Source organism: Ambystoma mexicanum, chromosome 3p, assembly GCF_040938575.1.
Source record: "Ambystoma mexicanum isolate Mex_15411 chromosome 3p, UKY_AmexF1_1, whole genome shotgun sequence".
NCBI lineage: Eukaryota > Metazoa > Chordata > Amphibia > Caudata > Ambystomatidae > Ambystoma > Ambystoma mexicanum.
The window spans coordinates 982,180,649-982,201,817 of record NC_090925.1 but is presented as its reverse complement, the minus strand read 5'-3'; positions in this window follow the sequence as shown (position 1 = coordinate 982,201,817).

The following is a 21,169-nucleotide window of genomic DNA, read 5'->3' as shown; positions in this document are numbered from 1 at the left end:
TTAGTCTGCAGAAGGTAAAGAAGTAGGGGAAAGATGGCAATGAGGGGATTTGGGCCATGACACAAGGAGGATGAGATGAAATGCGGGCAAATTTGCTCTGTGGTAGCAGCTGTTAGGTGGGCCATAGAATGTATGATGCAGAAAAGATGGGTTTATTCTACAGTATACAGGATTCATTGGAATGTGTTACATGGCCGATTTGGAGAATAGATGAATTAGTGCACTAAGTAATATGTGGATAAAGGGGGGGGCTCTAGATGGATTTGTTAGCACCACCCCCCAAAGCCTTCCAAATAAGCCGACATCTCCCCGATGCATAAACCGTTTTTCCTAAATCCCCTCCAAATGGAAATAAACATTGAGCCAGAAAACAAAGTTTGAAATGGAAAATGCCTGTTAATGAGGAGCAGTGCGTTCCCTGTCAATGAGGAGCATTGTGTTCCCTGTCAATGAGGAGCAGTGCGTGTCCTGTCAATGAGGAGCAGTGCGTTCCCTGTCAATGAGGAGCAGTACGTGGCCTGTCAATGAGGAGCAGTGCGTTCCCTGTCAATGAGGAGCAGTACGTGTCCTGTCAATGAGGAGCAGTGTGTTCCCTGTCAATGAGGAGCAGTGCGTGTCCTGTCAATGAGGAGCAGTGCGTTCCCTGTCAATGAGGAGCAGTACGTGTCCTGTGAATGAGGAGCAGTATGTCCCCTGTCAATGAGGAGCAGTACGTGTCCTGTCAATGAGGATCAGTATGTTCCCTGTCAATGAGGAGCAGTACGTGTCCTGTGAATGAGGAGCAGTGTGTTCCCTGTCAATGAGGAGCAGTGCGTGTCCTGTTAATGAGGAGCAGTATGTTCCCTGTCAATGAGGAGCAGTGCGTGTCCTGTCAATGAGGAGCAGTGCGTTCCCTGTCAATGAGGAGCAGTATGTTCCCTGTCAATGAGGAGCAGTGCGTGTCCTGTCAATGAGGAGCAGTATATTCCCTGTCAATGAGGAGCAGTGCGTTCCCTGTCAATGAGGAGCAGTGCGTGTCCTGTCAATGAGGAGCAGTATGTTCCCTGTCAATGAGGAGCAGTGCGTTCCCTGTCAATGAGGAGCAGTGCGTGTCCTGTCAATGAGGAGCAGTATGTTCCCTGTCAATGAGGAGCAGTACGTTTCCAATCAACCGCTCAGTACTACTGGCGGTGGTGCAAGAAGCAGCTGCCCATCACCACCTCGCAGGACTATTTCAAACAATGACCAGTTTAAGCTCAAGACTGCAGCTTGCTAAATTGACACATAGATTAAAAGCATTCAAACATTGGCAAGCTCAGCAGTTAGATTGATTATATCACAGCAGGCATTCAGAAGAAGAGACCTTTGCAAAGCTGGAGTCCACCTGCATGGACTCCAGCGGAAAGTCAGGATCCGCAACTCATTAACTAACGCGCTTTTTTTGTTTGTGGTTGAAAGGGCTGTACCCGTTTCAGTTCGTCGCCCACCACGAACCCACCCTCCCCTTCTGAGAAAGTCCTTATCTAAATCCATACTGGCCATGTTAAGCTCCGTATCTATCGAGCAAGACAAACACGCGAAAGGGCCAAACAACATATGTTCCCTTTGGTTTCTACGGGTTACTTGCCACGTTTTCAAGTGTTTTTACTAATTCGAATTGCAAGCTTCATTGCTCTTAAGTGGACAAAGTGCATCTCTGGGGATGGCCAGCGAGCTGCTGGCCTTTTGGCCCTTAGCTGAGGCAACAGGTGATTAAGCACGGCTGTGTGCTCAGCATCACCCTTGGACAGTCTGTCTGCAGGCTCAGTTAGCGGGCTCCAGATGCTGGCTGTGACAACACAGCCCGGCTGGCATGGCACAGATGTCTGCGGGAGAGGGTAGGGTGCTTTGCTCGAGACTCGACTGAGTGCAAGTGCCAAATACTTGAATGATCAGATCACAAACATTTAGTGTGTATTTTTGTACACAGGAATCGATACACGAGACAGAGGCAGTCACTGAGTGGGGTGTCTTTAGAATAGAAATATATCAGGGATAATGGAACATGGCCCTGGGACTGAGACACCGGGTGAAACATGAAATAGAGCACACATCTTAACCTAGTGACCTGGTAGAATGTATTAATAAATGTACTTATTCATATTTGGTGCATAGGAGTCATACCTAGAGGGGATGGCTAATGTACCTGTATACATTTGGAGAGGCATGGCAATAGAGTCTAGTGAGAAGGCATGTGTAGAGGTTGATTATTGGGGGGGGGGGGGGTCTTTGGTGGCCACAAGATGGGGCTTGAGTCTGGTTGTGAACGGTTTGAGGGAACGGCTTCACTGTCTGGTGAGAGGATATTGCAGTGTTTAGGGGCCAAGTAGGAAGAAGAAGCAGAAGCAGCAGGGACCCCGACTGAGAGCTTCAGGGTAGAGGAGTAATGTAGAGTGGAAGAGGGAGAGTAGAGTGGTATGGGGATTAAAGACAGAAACATGATTTCCTTTGGTGAATGTGCATGCACAAGTGTGTTTGCATGTGTGGTTACAGTGTAGCAAAAAACATAACGTTATGGTCGGCTTGTAAAGGCTTGATAGAAACTGTTCCAGCTGAAACGTAAAATTAGAATAAGCCACTTCAGCTGATTACTGTACAGGCCATAGTACAAATCATTATCCCTCTGGAAGTCCACCTCCAGTTTAGAAACACATGAGCCATGCATTGTGTAAGCCTTATGCTCCACGGAATTGTCTTTTCTTTATAGGTCAGTGCTATTTTGTGTTTTTTTTCTCAGCCCATAACAAAAAACTTTCCAGAAAGCAGGCAATTGCCTACTTATTTGACCCTTATTGAGGATCATTAGTGCAGCATAGTCTGACATCGTTGTGTTTGGAGCATTGGGGTATGTTTAGCAAACACCCAAAAATGTTTGGTGGGTTTATAACGATTTGAAGAAAAAAAGAAAGTAGAACAGCCAGTACCCATCCCTGGAGGTTCATCTCAAGTTCAAAGCCACATGGCCATTGCCTTGTGCGATGCAAATTAGCTCAAATACAGGAGAATGTCTTTGGCAATGATGCTAGCGTGAAACAGAATTGGTGGCTCCCCAAAGTGACTCATTACAGTTTATCCCCAAACATTTGGAAGGTAGTAACTTTAAATACCAAGAATATCAATGTTATCTATATGGTCCATCTAGGAATTGCAGTTAGCTGGACCCCTTAGTGGGCTTTTCCTGAGAAAGGCTCTTCTAGCTGTAATGGTCACGAAAAGACAAGAAAAACACTTGTTATACAGTATTGGATTTATTTAATGTTGTAAACTCGGTTACAGACTGATCACGAGTCCTGAAAGTCAACGAACTACTGAACATTTCACGTTCTTCGTCAATTTTCTAGGACTGACTCAGCCACAAATACACTTTCACAAGGTTTGATTGAGATTGTTGAACAAGCACCCGCATGGCAGTGTAAGAAGCACAAGGACCTGCATTGGATAGACCTTAAACATAGACATTATTGACAAAGACACTGACATTATTACCCCATGGGAAATCATTTAGATGCCTTCCTTGGATCTCATTTTTGTGCCACCAATGTGTTCCCCATTACGCCCCACAGTCGTAGCTGTGCAACTTTGGTTAACGTTTTTGTTTAAGCACTGATGCAGAGAAGTCACAACTGACGCGTGCAAATGTAATCAATCATTATATTCTCTGTGTAATGGTTACTTGTAGGTTCAAAACATGAACTATCAGTCTAGGCACTATTCTAATGATGAGTAAAAACACATTAACTGCAGAAAGAAACGGCAAACAAATCCAAATTAATAATGGCACCTTTAAAATTAGCACGTTTATACATTTAGAGTCTCTATTAGCGACTAACAATTTTCTCTTTTTAGATAAACCCACACCTTTCAATACTGCTCCTTTGCGGTGGGTGTTTACTGAACTTCTACATTATTGTACTATTGAACTATTTTCTTTAACCCCGTAACTGCCAGGCTATTATGCAAGTCTATGCAATAAGGACGAACATACTCGTCCTTGGCACCTTTAAAGAAACAGGACTCCATTGGGTCAATAAAGCACCTTTAAACCGAGGCGTCAAGAGTGCTCAAGAATTTGGTATTTCTTATGGCAAGGTTTCCACAAAATTTTAGACAGACTAACCTCACAGATGTGTACCAAAAAAAACATGAAATCTATCTTTTGTTCACCCTTTGGTAGTAATGGCTAAAAAGTAAGTTTAATCTGAGTGAGATGTTGACTATTTAAGGGAGAATCAGTCACACACACAAATAATATAGTGAACGGAACAAAGAATGCAATTTCAAAACCAAGGCCATAAAAAATAAATACAATTTGTTTGGTAACTTTTACATAAATTAGGTAAAAGTGAGAAAGGAAAAAAAAACATAAACCGAATTAACATAAATAGAATGAAGTCTATAAAAATAAATAACAGCAACATATTTTGGTGAGTGATACAATATTAGAAATACTGTTTTTCTCTCTTAGAGAGCAACACACGAAAACAAGTGATGTGTTGATAGATCAAAGAGTCTGAACATTTCGAAATATCCAGTAGAAAGTCTCATTGTTAAGGGTTTGTCTAGAGAGGTTGACTAGACAAGCGTGATGGCAAAATGGGAAGAATTTCTGGACTTTTAACTTTAGGGTGTTCATTTCATATTTTGTGCGATTACATCCCTTTTGCAGTTTCCTATTGGTGAACTGAAACATACGCCAGTGATTGAGATGTTAAAGAACAAATGAGAACCTTCTGTAGATTCCTCGCCACACAGGTCTTCAGTGCATACCTGAACTCCAGCCTCCTTCTTATACGAACCCAGGATTCAGAGCTCGCGCTGCGAGACAGCAGAGTTATTTGACTTGTTTCTACTACTATACAAGCAGGTCTAGGCTCACAGCTCACAGCTCCAAGCAAAACCTTTCTACAAGGTCCACACGCCACTTGCTGTTTGTTTAAAGCTTCCCCCCGCAGTGCGCCTCGTCTGGGGTTTAGGTTGGTAAACAGGATTCCTACTAAGGATTACTGTTCTAATCCCTTCGCAGGACAATCCCCCACTCTGCCCCGCTGAACAGTTTGATAAAGCAATGGGACCAGGGTCCAATCAATAATATATTAATCAACAGAGAAACAGTTGTAAATGTTCAAGCAGCGGGTCTACAGGAAAAGGTGACCAACCCTAGGTAGCCCCCACCTTATGAGCATTCCCCCGGACCGACACCAGATGTGTTGGACACGGGGGCGCCCAGTTCCGCCTAAATGTGGGTGGAGGATGTGGGGTGTTGGCTGACCCCGGGAAGGGTGTCCAGAGGGGGCGCCCGCTTTATAGGCTGTCCCTCTAGCGCCCCTTCTGGGGGCAGGCCAGCTTCTGATTCAGGAAGAGGTATGTTATGTCATGTTAATTGAACTTATTTCATGCCCATGGGCATCATGGCACTGAGGAAGAGAGGAGGAGTAACAAGGAAAAGTACAGTTAACAAGATATGTGTTCAGCGATTTTCTAAAAAGCCAGTGATTTGAAAGGGTTTTCATGGCCAATGGGAGACTATTCTACAGTTGTGCCAAGGCAACTGAAAAGGCCCAACCTCCGATGTAAGTGCGACGGAAAGACGGGACTATGAGAAGACCAGCAGCCCTCGATCTAAGGGGCCATGTAGGGCAGTAGCGACTGAACTTGTCACAGAGATACTCAGCCCCTTTATCATGCAGAGCGCGATGCACCAAATAGAGGGTCTTGAAATTAATGCGATGTTTGACCGGCAGCCAATGATGTGAGTGCAGAACCGGGGAGATGTGGGCTCCATGAGGGGAGCCAGAAGCCACCCGGGCAGCCATATTCAGCAGACGCTGAAGCCGCTGGACTAAGCCTTTAGGTTGGGCCAAGTATAAAGAATTACAGTAGTCCAGCCGATTTAGCACTTGGGCTGTCACTACCGGAGGGCGAAGGTGAGACGGGATAAATGGCAGGACCTTCTTTAGGATTTTTAGGTTAAAGTGGCCCGACTGACAGACTGCAGCCACCTGTGCATTCATCGAAAGTGATGCGGACATCATGACACCTAGGATCTTCACGTTCTCGGTAGGAACCGGACAAGGGCAAAGAGAAGAAGGCCAAAAGGATGACACCCAATGTGAGGGATCGCGGGCAGAACCCACCACCAGCATCTCTCTCTTGTATCCATTCAACTTCAGCCAATTGTGGTTTATCCATGCCCACAAGACAGTCAGGCACTGAGACAGGCACGCCGACACCTCAGCCTGATCCCGGTCTAGACAGATCAGGATCTGTGTGTCGTCGGCATATGCACAGCACCTGATGCCGAAGTTGCGGATGAGACACACAAGAGTCCAGATGTAAATGTTTAAGAGACTAGGACACAAGTCAGATCCCTGGGGGGCACCAGAGCAGGGAGAAAACAAGCCAGAAAGAAAAAGGAGGGAGAGAGAGACTTTGGGTTCTATTGGCTAGGAACGAGGCAAACCAAGTCAGCACCTGGCCTGAGATACCAACTTGGGCCAGGCAGGTGAGCAGGATGGGTGGTGTCAAAAGCTGCTGAAAGATCTAGTAGATCAGGACCCCCACCCCTCCAGTATCAGCCAACATGACCATGTCATCTTGGACAGAGACCAGGACACTCTCAGTCCCCCATCCTGGCCTAAACCTATATTGAGCAGGGTAAAAAAAAAGGTCTGTGGAATCCATGAAAGCGGAGAGCAGGGGAGAGACCAGTGACTCAAGAAGTTTCATAAAGAATGGGAGCAATGAGATAGGATGATAGTTAGAGGGTAGCAGAGGATCAAGTGAGGGTTTTATAAGCAGGAGGAGGACAGTAGCAGCCTTAAACTCAGGGGGAATAATCCCTGATTGGCGAGAATTATTGACTGCCTCTGTGATTTCTCTCAGAAGCCCAGGACATATATCCTTTATCACAGCAAGGGGGATAGTGTCAGACAGAGCCCCTGACTTAATGTGTTATATGGCGGTAAGTACCGCATCTTCAGTAAAAAGGGGGAAGGATGACCAAGCTTCCGAAGCTAGCAACCTTATAGGAGCAGACATGCCAGAAGCAGGGATAGATATAGATGTTGAAGTCATAGCCCATGCAATGTTGGTGCGTGCAGTCTCAATTTTAGAAGTAAAGTATTGCGCCAGCGAATCGCAGAAACCTTGTGTAGGGCAGTAAGAAGGCGTGAGTTTAACATCAGTGGAGAGAGATCTCACCACCGAGAAAAGGGTTTTAGGCTGATCAAGCACAGACTCAATTATCTGGGCGTAAAAAGCCCTCTTCACTGCCACAATAGCAGCTGCATAAGAAGTGGCACAGATTTTATAAAGAAGTATGAGATTAGGGTCATACACTATCCACGCCATTCGTTCAGCCCGGCACAGCAAGAGACAATGAGCCTTAAGAGTCTCCGAGAACCAGGGTTCCATGGGCAGTCTCAGTGGTTGAATAAGCCTAAGAGGGGCCACATTATTGGCTGCCTCAAGCAGAGACTGAGAGAGCCCAGATAGGGTAGTTGCTGTTGCACTACTACATTTATCTTTGACCAGTGAAACGAAAGCCGACAAATCAGCCAAACGCCAGCATTGCTGCCATCTTTTTTGGCGGATCCATCCTTTGTTGCATTTTGATCTTTTTTAGCACACATGGCACTAGATAATGGTCTGACTAAAGTAATGGTTCAGCTGGATATGAAGTCACAAGAGCTGCATTTGCTAAGACCAAATCCAGAGTATTGCCCAGTTTATGGGTAGGTCTGGATACTACTTGGGCAAGTCCTGGGTCAACTAAGCTCTTAAAAAAGAGATTGAGAGCAGGGGGTCGAGGGTGGTTACATTTCAGGTTGAAATCACCCAATACTATAAGGTGAGTATACCTGGCAAGAAGATGAGACACCATGTCCAATAGTGGCTCTAGTAGCCAAACATAGGAGCCAGGGGGGCGATAGATCACCATGAAGTGACATTTAAAACAAGGAGAGAAAGCACTGCAGAGTAATAATGCCTCCAGGGCCAGTGCGTTGGAAAACTCAAGCCTGGACATCATTAAGGAGGACTTAAAAATCACTGCGATGGCACCACACATTTGGGTGGAAGGGCGGTCAGCATGAATGATTCCATAGTCAGGTGTAATGGCTTGGACCAAGGCTGGTGCCAAAGCCTATCGCAGCCAGGTCTCAAGAACAATATCTCTGGCTTTTGGTATGCCAATAGTTGGTGGATATCAGTCACATGGGCTGGTAGTGAGCGAGTATTCAGGAGCAGCAGTGGTACATCAAATGTCTTTAAAGGCTGCGTAGAGGATATTGGTGAATCAATTGACAAGCACTTTACAGGGAGAGCCTGCCACCCTGCCGGAATTTGAGTGTTAAAAGGGGCGAGTGCAAGGATTTCATTGCAGGAAAAGTGTATGACCCCCCTGCCGCCCTGCCTTAGCACGGATGGGCACAGATGGGCTTGCCTTTGGCGCGCTGACACGTGCCCGTTGCGCCGGGACGAGTGAATCTGCACATTTATTGCTGAGGAGCTTCAAGTGAGGCAAGGACACACCCAGTAGAAAATAGAACGAGCACTAGTAGTCCATCAACTCGAGGAAACGGTATCAAAATGCGATCAAAAGTAAAAACACGGCTATACACAGTAAAACAGTACAGAGTCTTAATAAACAGAGACAATTAAAATAAGGTTGTCAGCGCACTGGAGAGGCTTAAAAGGGGAATACTGAAAAGGACTTCCTCACATCTTCACCCAAAGAGTAAAGGAGACTCCCTTGGTTGGCAGGTCCCTTTTGCAGGAAAAGAAGAGGCCAGGTTTCTTCAGTGAGGCACAGGATTATCTAGGATGCTACAAATCTTTTCTAGGCTACATTGGCAATACATTGGAGATAGCTGTAATCCTACTACTACACAGTTAAAGCCTGAAAGTCACAAATACTCAGCTTTCCCTGAAGTGGCATATGTTGCCGGCCACCAATGGGTTAATTTGTTTAGCCCCCACCGTTGGAGAGGCAGAGTTTATGACGGGGAGTTGGGGAACGAAGGGAGTTCTGGGTAAGGCGCGAGAAGCGCCAGTTGCTGTTAGGGAAAGTAAAATAAAGACGTGTTGAGAAACCTCTCCGTGTGCGCGTCCTCCTTTCAGGCCTCGTAGAAGGCAAACACTGGCGACGAAGGCTGTCCCTGCGCACAGCGGAGTCCTCCTTTGGCAAACCGCCACATCCTTGCTCGGATGACCCGCTGAGTCTCCTCCTAGTCCTCCTCCTCTAGTACGAGTAACGGCAATCCGCTGCGTACGCGTGGGCGTCTGCCTACGCGCCGAGCTCCTCTCCTCCTCCATCGTCACACCTGGTACGGCGTGCTAGACAGTTGCGCGAGCACTGGGAAGTGCGCATTTGGTCCTGGCAGTCCACCAGGTCCTCTCAAGCGACGCGTGCCGGTGATCCCACCCACCCCCTCCGGCTGCACGTTCCAGCCCTCTTCTCCTCCTCCCACACTCAGCACGCGACACAGGGGCCCATCGGAGCCGAGTGGAAACCTCCTCCTCACAGCACCTGGGGCTCCTTTTCGGCCCATTCCTGTCACCGGACTCCCAAGTGGGTGCAAGTACACGCTCACCTGCCTGCTAGGCCTACACCAGCGTGTGTGAACGTCCGTGGCGCGGCCACTACTCCAGGCCAGCAAGTTTGAGGCAGCAAATCACTGCACACACGGGCTGATTGTACACCCGCAGGCTCCCACCGCCCAGCAACATGAGCAACCCTGTGTCCAATCCTGGATCCCCCCAACCAGCCTGCGGAACAAAACCAATACAGCTGCAGCTACCCCTGCCATTCACCAGGGCGCCCCGAGCCACCAAGGGGCCGAGATGGACTGACTGGATGGAAGACTTCCAGCACTATGTGAGGGGGTCTGGTGACGGTGACTCCCCCATCAGAGACATCTTCCTCAATTTGGTGGGGGGGGGGATAAAGACAGTTGTGAAAACGATTCCCGCAGCTGAACAAAATACTTTCACAAACCTGATTGGGGCCCTAGACAAACTCCTCATCATCGAAGTCAACCGCGACTACAAGCGGTATTTATTAAACAAATGCACCCAATTGCCACAAGAGACAGTCGACGAATTCATAACCCGCTTAAGAGTGAAGGGAGCAAACTGCCAGTTTGACACATTTTCTCTAGAAGAAGCGATAAGGTTGAGGGTCATAGAAAGGTGTCTTTCCCCCGCACTCAAGAAACAGCTACTAAAAAAAACCCTCACCATCCCAGAAGTCAGTGAGCTTGCTCGCATACATGAGAGGGTTGATGCCCAAGCCTCATCCATGGGCAACACAGGTAATCCCAAACAAGACACCAATGAACCCGTTGCAGCCATACAGACCCCTCTTCAAGGCGACAGAGGGTCGCAACCATACAGAGCACAAGCTACGCAGGTTCCACGCCAACAGAGACAATGCTACCGCTGTGGGATGTCTTTTCCACACTCAGGGTAATGCCCAGTTTTATCCCAACGATGCACAAACTGCGGAAGAGAGGGACACTTTCACTCAGTATGTAGAGAAGGCATACCATTTCCTCCAATGCGCCCCCAAGCGCCCGCCAGCACGCCTCTCCGCTCGCCATCCCCACAATATAACCAACCCAGATACTACCAACAAGGGCAAGGACAGAGGCGATACGTCAGAGCCATTGATGAGTACCAAACACAGGGGTACCCACCACAGCTAGACCAGGCAGACCAAACCAGATATTTCACGGATGAGTATGATTACCCACCGACAGAATATAGGCCTGAAACATTCTACCATGACGAGCAGGAAGCAGCATACAACACGCCATATGATCAGTTTGACCAGGACGAGTACGTCAATCTCATACTTGACAATGAAGAGGCCAGGGAGGCCCCCAAAATCCCGATCAAAATGGGGAACTGCCATTTCCAAATCATGGTCGACTCAGGCCCTACTGTTAATATCATGGGCGAGCAGGACTACGCTAAAATACCAAACCTGCCGATGCTCGAACCATCTCACTCGAGAATTCTTCAGTGGGGAGCTGCCACCCCCCTGCAGACAGTGGGGCATTTCACACGTCTCCTCCTGAATGGTCGGCAAGTGGACACAACAATACACATCATCCGTTCACTTGCCAGAAGCCGGTGCCTACTCAGCTATCATACGGCATCCCGCCTAGGATTGATTGAGATACATGTGAAGGCGGGAGACACCATCACCGCAACCTCAAACAGACTGAATCCGAGGGACTCTGTCGGCACTATAGCATGCTACCAATCACAGAACCTCATCACACAAGGCGACATCAAAAGAAAATTCCCCAACCTATGCTCAGGGCTGGGAAAACTCAAGGCCCCTCCCATCAGACTCCACATCGACCCCTCGGTGAGACCTGTGCCACAACATCCCAGAAGAGTTGGGTTCCACATGCAAGTGGCAGTGTCAGAAGCACTCCAACAACTGCTTTCCAATGGCATCATCGAACCGGCAACGGGGCCAACACCATGGGTATCCCCTCTCGTGGTCGTGCCCAAGGAAGGTGGCAAGATCCGGTTGTGTGTGGACATGAGGGTAGCAAACACCGCCATTCAACGGGAGAGGCATCTGGGTCCGTGCATTGAGGACATGATTGTGCAACTAAACAATGCCCGGATGTTCTCCAAGCTTGACCTAATCCAAGGCTACCATCAGCTGGAGCTACATCCTGACTCCAGGCCCATCACAACGTTTGCGACGCACGACGGACTCTTCAGTTACCGGAGACTGAATTTTGGTATCTCGTCCGCCGCAGAGATTTTCCAAGAAGCCATATGCCAGGTCATCAAACCCGTAAGGGGCACTCTGAACTACAGTGACGACATCCTCGTTTTTGGATCGTCAAAGGAGTCCCACGACAAAGCATTACACGCCACCTGCGCAGCGCTTCAGGAGGCGGGCCTCACGCTCAACATCACCAAGTGCCGATTCAGCAAGACAAAACTAAAATTCTATGAACACATCTTTTCCAGTGAAGGGATGATGCCAGATCCCGACAAAGTCGACACAATCACCAACCTCAGCGAACCACAGCAGGTCGCGGATGTCCGCTCCTTCCTCGGCATGGCGGGATACTGTGCACGGTACATACCCCATTATGCCTCTCTCGCTGACCCGCTGAGAAAGCTGCTGCAAAAAGACTCAACTTTTGAGTGGACCCCCGCATGCTGCCAGGCTTTTACCAGCATCAAGCAAGCCCTAACGGAAGCCCACCGCCTTGCGTACTTCAACCCCTCGTGGCACACATAAGTGGTGGTAGACGCAAGCCCAGTTGGCCTTGGAGCCATCTGAGCCCAAACCAGCAGCGCAGATATCAACCCCAGACACGTGGTTGCTTATGCAAGCAGGGCATTGTCAACTTAAGAACTGGCCTATTCCCAGGCGGAGAAGGAGAGCTTGGCCACGGTCTGGGCATGTGAGCATTTTCACAACTTCCTCATTGGGAAACGGTTCACCTTGATCACTGACCAGCAGGCGCTGCTGTCGTTGTTCGGGAACCCGCACACCAGCATGCCCCCAAGGACATTATACATTGTCCCGGGGGTGACCTCAACCCCGCTGACTATCTGTCGCGACATCCAGTTGGATCCCCACTGATCCGGAAAAGTGACGTCGCCTATGTGCAGTACATAACATCCAACTCGTTACCACCGGCCTTATCCCTTGAGATGGTTGCCACTGCATCAGCTGCTGACCCTACGACAGCCCTCGCTATCAGCCTCACGTTGACCAATAAGTGGAAAGACCATCACAGGGCAATGCTGGCACACCCGAGAGTGAGCAGACAGGAGATCGAAAGGCTGGCAAGGGTGCACAAGGAACTGGCTGCCAAGGACAACAATATTCTTCTCAGAGGGTGCAGGATTGTCATCCCTGCCACATTAAGGAGCGAGGTTGTCCGAACGGGCCATGAGGGGCACAGAGGGGCCGAAAACACCAAAAAACAGTTGAGGTGCCATGTTTGGTTCCCTTTCTTAGATGCAGCAGTAGAGGAATGGGTGAAGAACTGTCATGCCTGCCAGTGCACGTCCCCTGGCTGAAAACCCACCCCCACTACAGCATATGCAGATACCCGATCGCCCATGGGAGCGAGTAGCCATGGACATCTATGGGCCCACGGAAGTGGGTGACTATCTCCTGCTTCTAATAGACGAACATTCAAGATACCCGATTGTCAAACTGGTTACCACCACAGCGTTTCCCCAAGTAGCAGCAGCACTGGAAGAAGTATTCAGCGAGTGGGAAATCCCCAAAACAGTCAAATCTGACAATGGACCAACGTTCTGTGGACACGAGTTCGGGGCACTGGCGAAGCATCTGGGTTTCAGGCACATGAAGATAACCCCCCGCCACCCGCAAGCGAACGGAATGGCAGAACGCTTCATGGCGTCAATTAAAAAGACGATACAGAGGGCCAGAGTCGAAGCAGTCAATCCCCACAAGGCACTGTGCCGACTCCTACGAGACTATAGAAACACACCCCATGAAGCTACAAACAAGGCACCCGCCGAGCTAATGCTCCGCTACGAAGTGCGAACCTGCATACCACGCAACCCGTCAAGCGATGAGCCGCCTGACATGGACATACTCCAAAAGGATGCAGAAGCCAAAGAGAGAGCAGGACGAGACACTGACACTCGCCGCCATGCAGCGACAAAAGACTTCCACATAGGAGATGAAGTTCTCGTCCAACAGCCAACGCCCAGAAAGACAGATCCGCGGTTTGCCCCAAGCCCATGAGGTTAACCGCAGTGAAAGGTACGATGGTGACAGCCGAAGATCAAAACAAAGCTGTCACCAGGAACTGTCAGCAATTCAGACACTATGTCAGGCGAGAGGGAGCGAAGTTACCTCAGAGACCGGTTTCCCAAGAACTGCGAGAGCCGCAAGACGACCTGTGGACCCCTCCAGTAGGAGACCCTGGAGGGACAAGCCAAGAAGCAGGAACTCAGGAAATGTTAGGGCCAGTTGCCCAAGATGAGAGACCACGGCGATACATCAAGAAACCTATGAGGCTTGTTGAAGAGTGTTGAGTTGATGTTTGGATTTATTGTTCGGGGGTGGTGTTGCTGGCCACCAATGGGTTAATTTGTTTAGCCCCTGCCGTTGGAGATGCAGAGTTTATGACGGGGAGTTGGGGAACGAAGGGAGTTCTGGGTAAGGCACGAGAAGCGCCAGTTACTGTTAGGGAAAGTAAATTAAAGAAGTGTTGAGAAACCTCTCCGTGTGCGCGTCCTCCTTTCAGGCCTCGTAGAAGGCAAACAGCATAAAACACCTTTTACTACAGTGGAACATTTCCATATCCTGAGAGATTTAGTTTGGGGCTTCACAAATCAAGCTCTCGATATACCTTCAATATCAAGATGTTGGCAGTCTTTGATGTCTTACAAGAACTCTGAACTAATTTCCTTCCACCCTCCACTTACTTCAAGATAAAGGCTGCTGATGAGTGATGGGCCCACATACTGGGCGTGTAGCTAGTAGTGTGACCTTGCCTTATTAAGTAGTAGTAATAAAAAGTATTCATTGCTCACCGGCATATACCAGACCAGTTTCATGGTGCTGAACACAAACATAAGAGACAATTGAAAAACATAGACAGCAAACAAAATGCAAAATGGCAATTAAAATAAACAAAACACACATCCAAACTAAATTAAAGAAGTTATAAAAAGTCACTCGATTATCTAGCCAAAAGCGTTACAGAGTAAGCTTACAACCAATTAGTGATGTGCACTTTCTGATTTTCAGTGGGAAAGCATTGCAAAGGTGACAGCCCTGTTTCCCCACTGACAGGTTCTCTGGAAGCTGTGTTCTTTCAATGTAGATGCCAAACTTGATCTCAATGGCCGATCAGGGTTATTCAAGCAGTCCGTACAGCCCGAGATAAGATCAGGCAACTCGAGTGAACATTAATCCGAAGGCCTAATTAACTTTTGGATGACATTGCCTGGCCTTGGGTCTGGTGTGACATTACAAGCCGAATGCCACTAAGTGAGTCCTTTAGCATAGGAATCGCTCTAATTCACTCAGCCCCCCACGCCCAAAGAATTTTTGTTTTGGAAGTCTGTCTGAATTAGTAGTCACATCTGAAACCTTTCAGATAATTTCTGAGCAAGATTTTACCAACAAATGTCAGGGGGAAAGGTGTATTAAAAAAAGACTACATATACCATAACATTTAGGTAACTGTTTAATCTGACTGCAAGGAGATTGGAAAAAAAACATTGATAATATTGATTGATATGTGTATCATAAAGAAGGCCTGAAAGCAGTGGGAGTTCATGTGCTGGGGAGCCCTTGAACGGATAATGAGAATACATGACATTAATCCAATGTCCTTGTACACATTTAAAAGTGAGACAGGCATGCTCAGGGGTTAGGCTCTCACATGCAAGACTGTATTTGACACAGCAAGCTTTTAAGAAGATTTTAAGAACAATCTTCCCACTGTACTGCTCATAGGCATGACCAAAGGCATTTTCCACACTTTGACGTCTAGAGATTATGGGCAAAAAGGGTTTAAAGGTAAAGGGTGTTGCAGAGTCCTGCCTGGAGGGTGTGAGTACTTTGGCAACTGTGGCTTGGCCATTGGCGGAGATATGATTAGGATTCGCAAATAGATGTCGAGGTTGATCATTTCTGAGGATATGTTGGAAGAAGGATGACCAACATTCAGTTATTTGCTTGAGAATCAACATTGCAGGTCACTCCCCATGAGGTTTCAGCCAGCCAATGTAACTCAAAGCTGAAGACAGGAGACGCAGGAGCAGTAGAAAAAGGATTGTCACCTAGACAAATGAGAAGTTGGATGCGTTCGGTGTATGTTGAAGAGAAGGGGAGACAGAGACTCAATTTGGACATAAAAGGACGGGGAGAGAAATGTAAAGATCTTTCTGACAGGAACATGGCGATCCACAAAAATGCCAAGTCACTAATTACAGCATGATGGAGGCATGCTAGGAAGGACAAAAGCCCTTGTCCCAATTGTCTGCTGAACCTCAAAAGAGTTCATTGAAAGGTTTGTGTTGGAAGGGGCAGGGAACCTGAGAATGGTAGTGAACTCTGGGAATGTGCCGGTTCCTTTACGAATGACAGGTTGAAGGTTTGGTCCACCAGGCCTTCAACCTACATCTCTGGGCTTCAGGGGCAGCGAAAACCATTTTCCAAAACCTTGGTAGTGCCACCTGTGTGTACCCTAGTATACATTATTTCATTATTTCACCACTAGTGTACTGCTTCTGGCAGCTTGGTTTGTCCTAGTGTTCCCTTTTTCAGATGCCTCACAGGATCACACAACTATTGTTCACCAATGATGCTCTGTCTTCTCTTCGGCAAGCAAGGAGTCTCACCCTCATGGTGTAGACTACAAAAACTTGCCCTGCTTCTGCAGAAAAAACACAACTCCATTTATAAAATACAAAGAGATGAGGTTATAAGTAAATCCTACATAGGGCAGTCAAACGAATCAACTGAAAAAGCAACAATTTGCATTTTAGGAGTGCCCAGACCTTATGGATGACCATTGTGGAATGCTGTCACCACTGTCACTTTCTTTGCTCAAGCTAGACAAGACACTTCCTTCCTCAAATGTGTCTCCTGAGCTGGTGTCAGACTCCTTCTTCCTTCCCTTCTTTCTCCCTGTATTCCTCTTCTTTTTGTAGAGATATAGCCAGCCTCGGACAGATGCCACTATGCATACCTGTTGGACTGGCGGGCTAGTGGACTCTTCCCTGAGGCAGTCAAGCGGAGGGAAAAAGCCTTGTGTGGCAGAAGAAAACGCCGAGTTGGTAGCACAGCCTTCTCTGGGCTGGAGAACCTTGTGGATGTCGATAGATCACAAGAATCCGGGTGATAAGGAGACCTAGTAGTCCAATCTGGCTTCAATAAACCAGGATTCCAGAGGCAAAGGTGCGTAGAATGCAGGGCATTCCGGTGATAGATTGTTATTAACAGGAGATGGGGTTCACCCTAAGTCAATACCTTAAGCATATATGAGACAGAGACACCAATGTGGATTTTGGAGGGATCGCAGCGGGAACCACCCTTTATTTGTAAAAACCCTTAAACCTTTCATTATACAACATTTCTATTCTACTTCTTGATCCCCTTCGACATTTCGCCTGACATGAGTTCCCTAACTAGGGAACTGCCCCATCAGCCCACCCTTTCTTTTAGAGGTCACAGAGACCCATAGGCTGAGACAGATTAAACAGACCCTATTCTACATCATGAATGTGGCCAGCGGATGGCCTCTGTGGGTGCTAGGGTTGTCCCACCCGCTAAGCGTCCTCAGGCAGGCTGACACTTCCCTCACTTACTTCACACCATGGTGCCCAACCCCTTGTGACACACTCACAAAGGGTTGGACACACTCTTGACACCCTCATCCACTGTGATCTTTCAATCTCCTCCCCACTGGTCACCACTCTCTCCTGGTCAGATCACTCTCTCCTCTTCTCCTACCTGGGTCCCTTCAGCCTTCTGACCGCACCTCCCCCAGCCCTGCCAACCTTGTTCATGAACATCCCTCTGATGAAATGCGTATCAGCTGCTGCCTTCACTTCCAACTTCATCCCCTATTTTCCCCCATCCCAAACTCTACCTCTGACTCTGTTGTCAGCAACCTCCATCTGGCCCTTACTAACACTCTGGACCTTCTTGCCCCAGTCCTGAGGATCCACCTTAAACCTGCCTTTAAGCGGAACACCGGGTAAAACTCTGAACTTGAAGCCCTGAAGCGCAAGTGCCGAGATGCGGAAACGGAAGTGGCAGTCTTCTGGTTCACCCTATGACAAATTTGAATGTCGCCCACTCCAAAGACAATACAGACTTTCCATTTGCACCACGGAAAGGGCCCACATCCAGGCACTGTCTCTGGTGCAACCAACTGCTCGGCTGAACTCTTTAAAATCTGCAGGGAACTATCCAACCCATCCACAATCTCCTCCACATCCCTCCCCTCCCAAGACCTCTGCAACGCATTGGCCACACACTTCACTACCAAAACTAAGAACATCCTGAGCACGCTTGCGTCCCTCTCCCCCAACCCTCCTCCATTCCCATGCCTCCTAAGCAGTCCGACCCTTCTTCTTCCTCTCTCTTCTCCTTCTCCCCTATCACACCTGATGAGGTCACCAGAGTTGTCAGCTCCATGAAGGTCTCCTCCAAACAGTGTTCCCCCTGCTCCTCCAGAACCATTAAGGACAACATTGGTTCTCTTGCCTCTGAACTTCCTGATTTCTGCAACCTCTCCTTAGCCACTGGGTCTGTCCCCTCCTCCCTCAAGCACTACCTTGTGCACCCTCTTCTGAAAAAACTTTGGAAGACCCCACCTGCCCAGCCAACTCCCGCCCTATCTGTATCACCCCCTTCCTTGGGAAACTCTTGGAGAAACTGACCTTCCCCCAACTTACTTCTCATGCTGAACTTGTTGGCGGTCTCCACGACTATCAATCTGGATTCCAAGCATCCAGAGGCATGTAAACTGCTGTTCTGAACACCCGTGAAGAACTGTTCGCATCTCTGGACTCTAACCCCCCAGCTGCCTTCATTCTACTAGATCTCTCCTCTGACTTTGACGTGGCCAACCATTCCATCCTCATGAAACGACTCCATGATACCCAGGGTATCACAGAGTGGGCACTAGACTGGTTGACCTCCTTCCTACGTGACAGTCCATCCTAAGGTTTTCTGGCCACCTTCTCCTCCCCTACCTCTTTTTCCACCTGTGGTATCCCCAAGGGCTCCAACCTCTCCTCTTGGCTCCTTAACAATTACCTTGCTCCACTGGCACTCCTTATTTCCACCTTGTCTCCTAACTTCCAGTGCTACGCAGATGACACACAACTTTTCTTCAAACTCCCTGCTGACCCTCTTACTTCATCCATCAATCCAGACTGCCTATTTGCCATCTAGTCCTGGTGCACTTCCAATGATCTCTGCCTCAATGCCAACATGACTGAGATCCTTCCTATTGGGACTCCTGCTCCCTCTTTCTTCCCCCCACTTTGGCCATCTTCTATGGGGCCCCCCCTTCTCCTTCATCTGAAGTAAGAAACCTTAGAGTCATCTTTGACTCCTCTGTCTCCTTCCTCCCTCACATTCAGGACATTGTCAAGACGTCCCGCTTTCAACTCTTCCTTCTCAAAGGAATTCTCCATTTTCTCACTTTCGTCCAGAAGCTGAATGTTACCCGAGCCCTGGTTCTCTCTAGGCTTGACTACTGCAATAGACTTCTCTTGAATCTACCATCTTTCTCTCTAAGACCCTTCCAGCTAATACAGAATAGGGCAACAAGACTTATCCTTGACCTCAAGCCCAGGAACTGCATCTCCCCTGCCCAGAACCCTTAACTGACTCCCAGTTGCTGCACAGATTAAATTCAAATCCCTCTGCATCATGTATAGGGTTGTCTGGGGCTGGGGACCACACTATCTGTAACTTGCTCTTACTAAATACTCTCCCCATAGACCAGCGGTATTCAAACTGTGGGGCGCGACCCCCCCATGGGTCCGCAGGTGCATCCCTGGGGGGCCCTGAGAGCTCAGCATGTTTTATTTTTTTAGATTGGAAGAAATGGGCAGGGGTGGCTCACATGGCCGGGCTGAAGCATGAAACTGTCTCAGGCATCTATGAAAAAGTGTCCCGCAGTTGTAAATGGATATTCATTCCTTTAGTCACAGACTGGGCCTCATTACAACTATGGCGGTAGGGTAACAATGGTGCCGGTAAGCTACCGGCACCGTTTCTACCGTACCGCCATAGTAAGAGTTGTGCTCGTGGGTGCCTGACAGCCCGCCACGTCTGACCTGGCAGGCCGTGCAGCACCCGCGAGCACAGCTCGACGGATGCACCGGTACCGTTATTAACGGTGCCATTGCATCCGAGCTCCCCATCCCCATTGAGCTATATGGGGCTCAAATGGGAATGGGGATCCACCGGCACCGGCACCCACGAAAGGGCAATTATCAGATCGTCTAACTTGGCATGACCCAGTAATTGCCCTTTCGCGGGTGCCGGACCCGGATGCAACTCCGGCGGCAGCCGTGCCGGTTTTTACCGACACAGCTACTGCCAGGGTTGTTATGAGGCCCACTGTTTCAATAGTACCCAAGGGGTTGCTTTGTGTTAAAATGTAAGTAAATTGTGATATATTCAGCAACAATGGTCAAAATTACTAACTGCATAGTTAAACAACTCATCCAACTGGTCCACATTGGCCAAAATGGTGGACCATTTTGACTGGCCCACATTAGCATTTTACATTTTTGGTACAGGCATTGCCCTATAGGCCAGTCCGAGCCTGGCGGCTCATCCATAATGCCGAGGGGGCACCCACCCAGTGGCCCCTCACCAATTATGGAGGAGCTAAGGAGCCAGCCCAGTGAAACAGTGAGCACTCCCTCAGCTGCTTTGTGGAATCAGAAAAAATACAATATTACGGCTGTTACACCAAGCAAAGGAAAATACACCGACACGGGCTTATAAAGATTCCCAGAATCTTTATTACAAAACTGAACAGTATTTAACAAAGTACACAAATAGCTATTTGGCCATCAATACATCACAGAGACCACCAGCAGGGTTCAATGTGAGCAGTGAGCAGAATTTGCTAGCTGGACATCGACGTATTTATACAATTTGTAAAAAAGATGTCCAGCCTCTTACAAGTTAAAAATACAATGGGCTAGGGTCGTGCCAGGTTCACTTTCCTAATTTACATATCTCGTGCATGCGGTTTACTTTTGAATACATTTACTTACACACTCCATTATTCTTTAATTTAACGTTACACTCTTTACATATGGTTTTAATACAGATCAAACAAATGTTTTGCATATCATATTCAGATAGCATTACTGTTCTTGTATACTAGTAGTTTAACATTGCTGATTCAAGTTATCCCTTGCTCCCTAGGTCAACAAAGGACAAGGTCTACATAACCCTAACATGTGGCCTGAAGGCTCGTTGGACATTAACTCTCCTACAGAGGTTAAAGAGGTTAAGGCAAGAACAAGAGCACACGAGACGGCCATTTTAGATTACAGGGTGACTTTATACAAAACCCCAAAATGGCGGTTCTAACCTTAAATGGAGGCTTGACTCACTTGAGGTCACGAC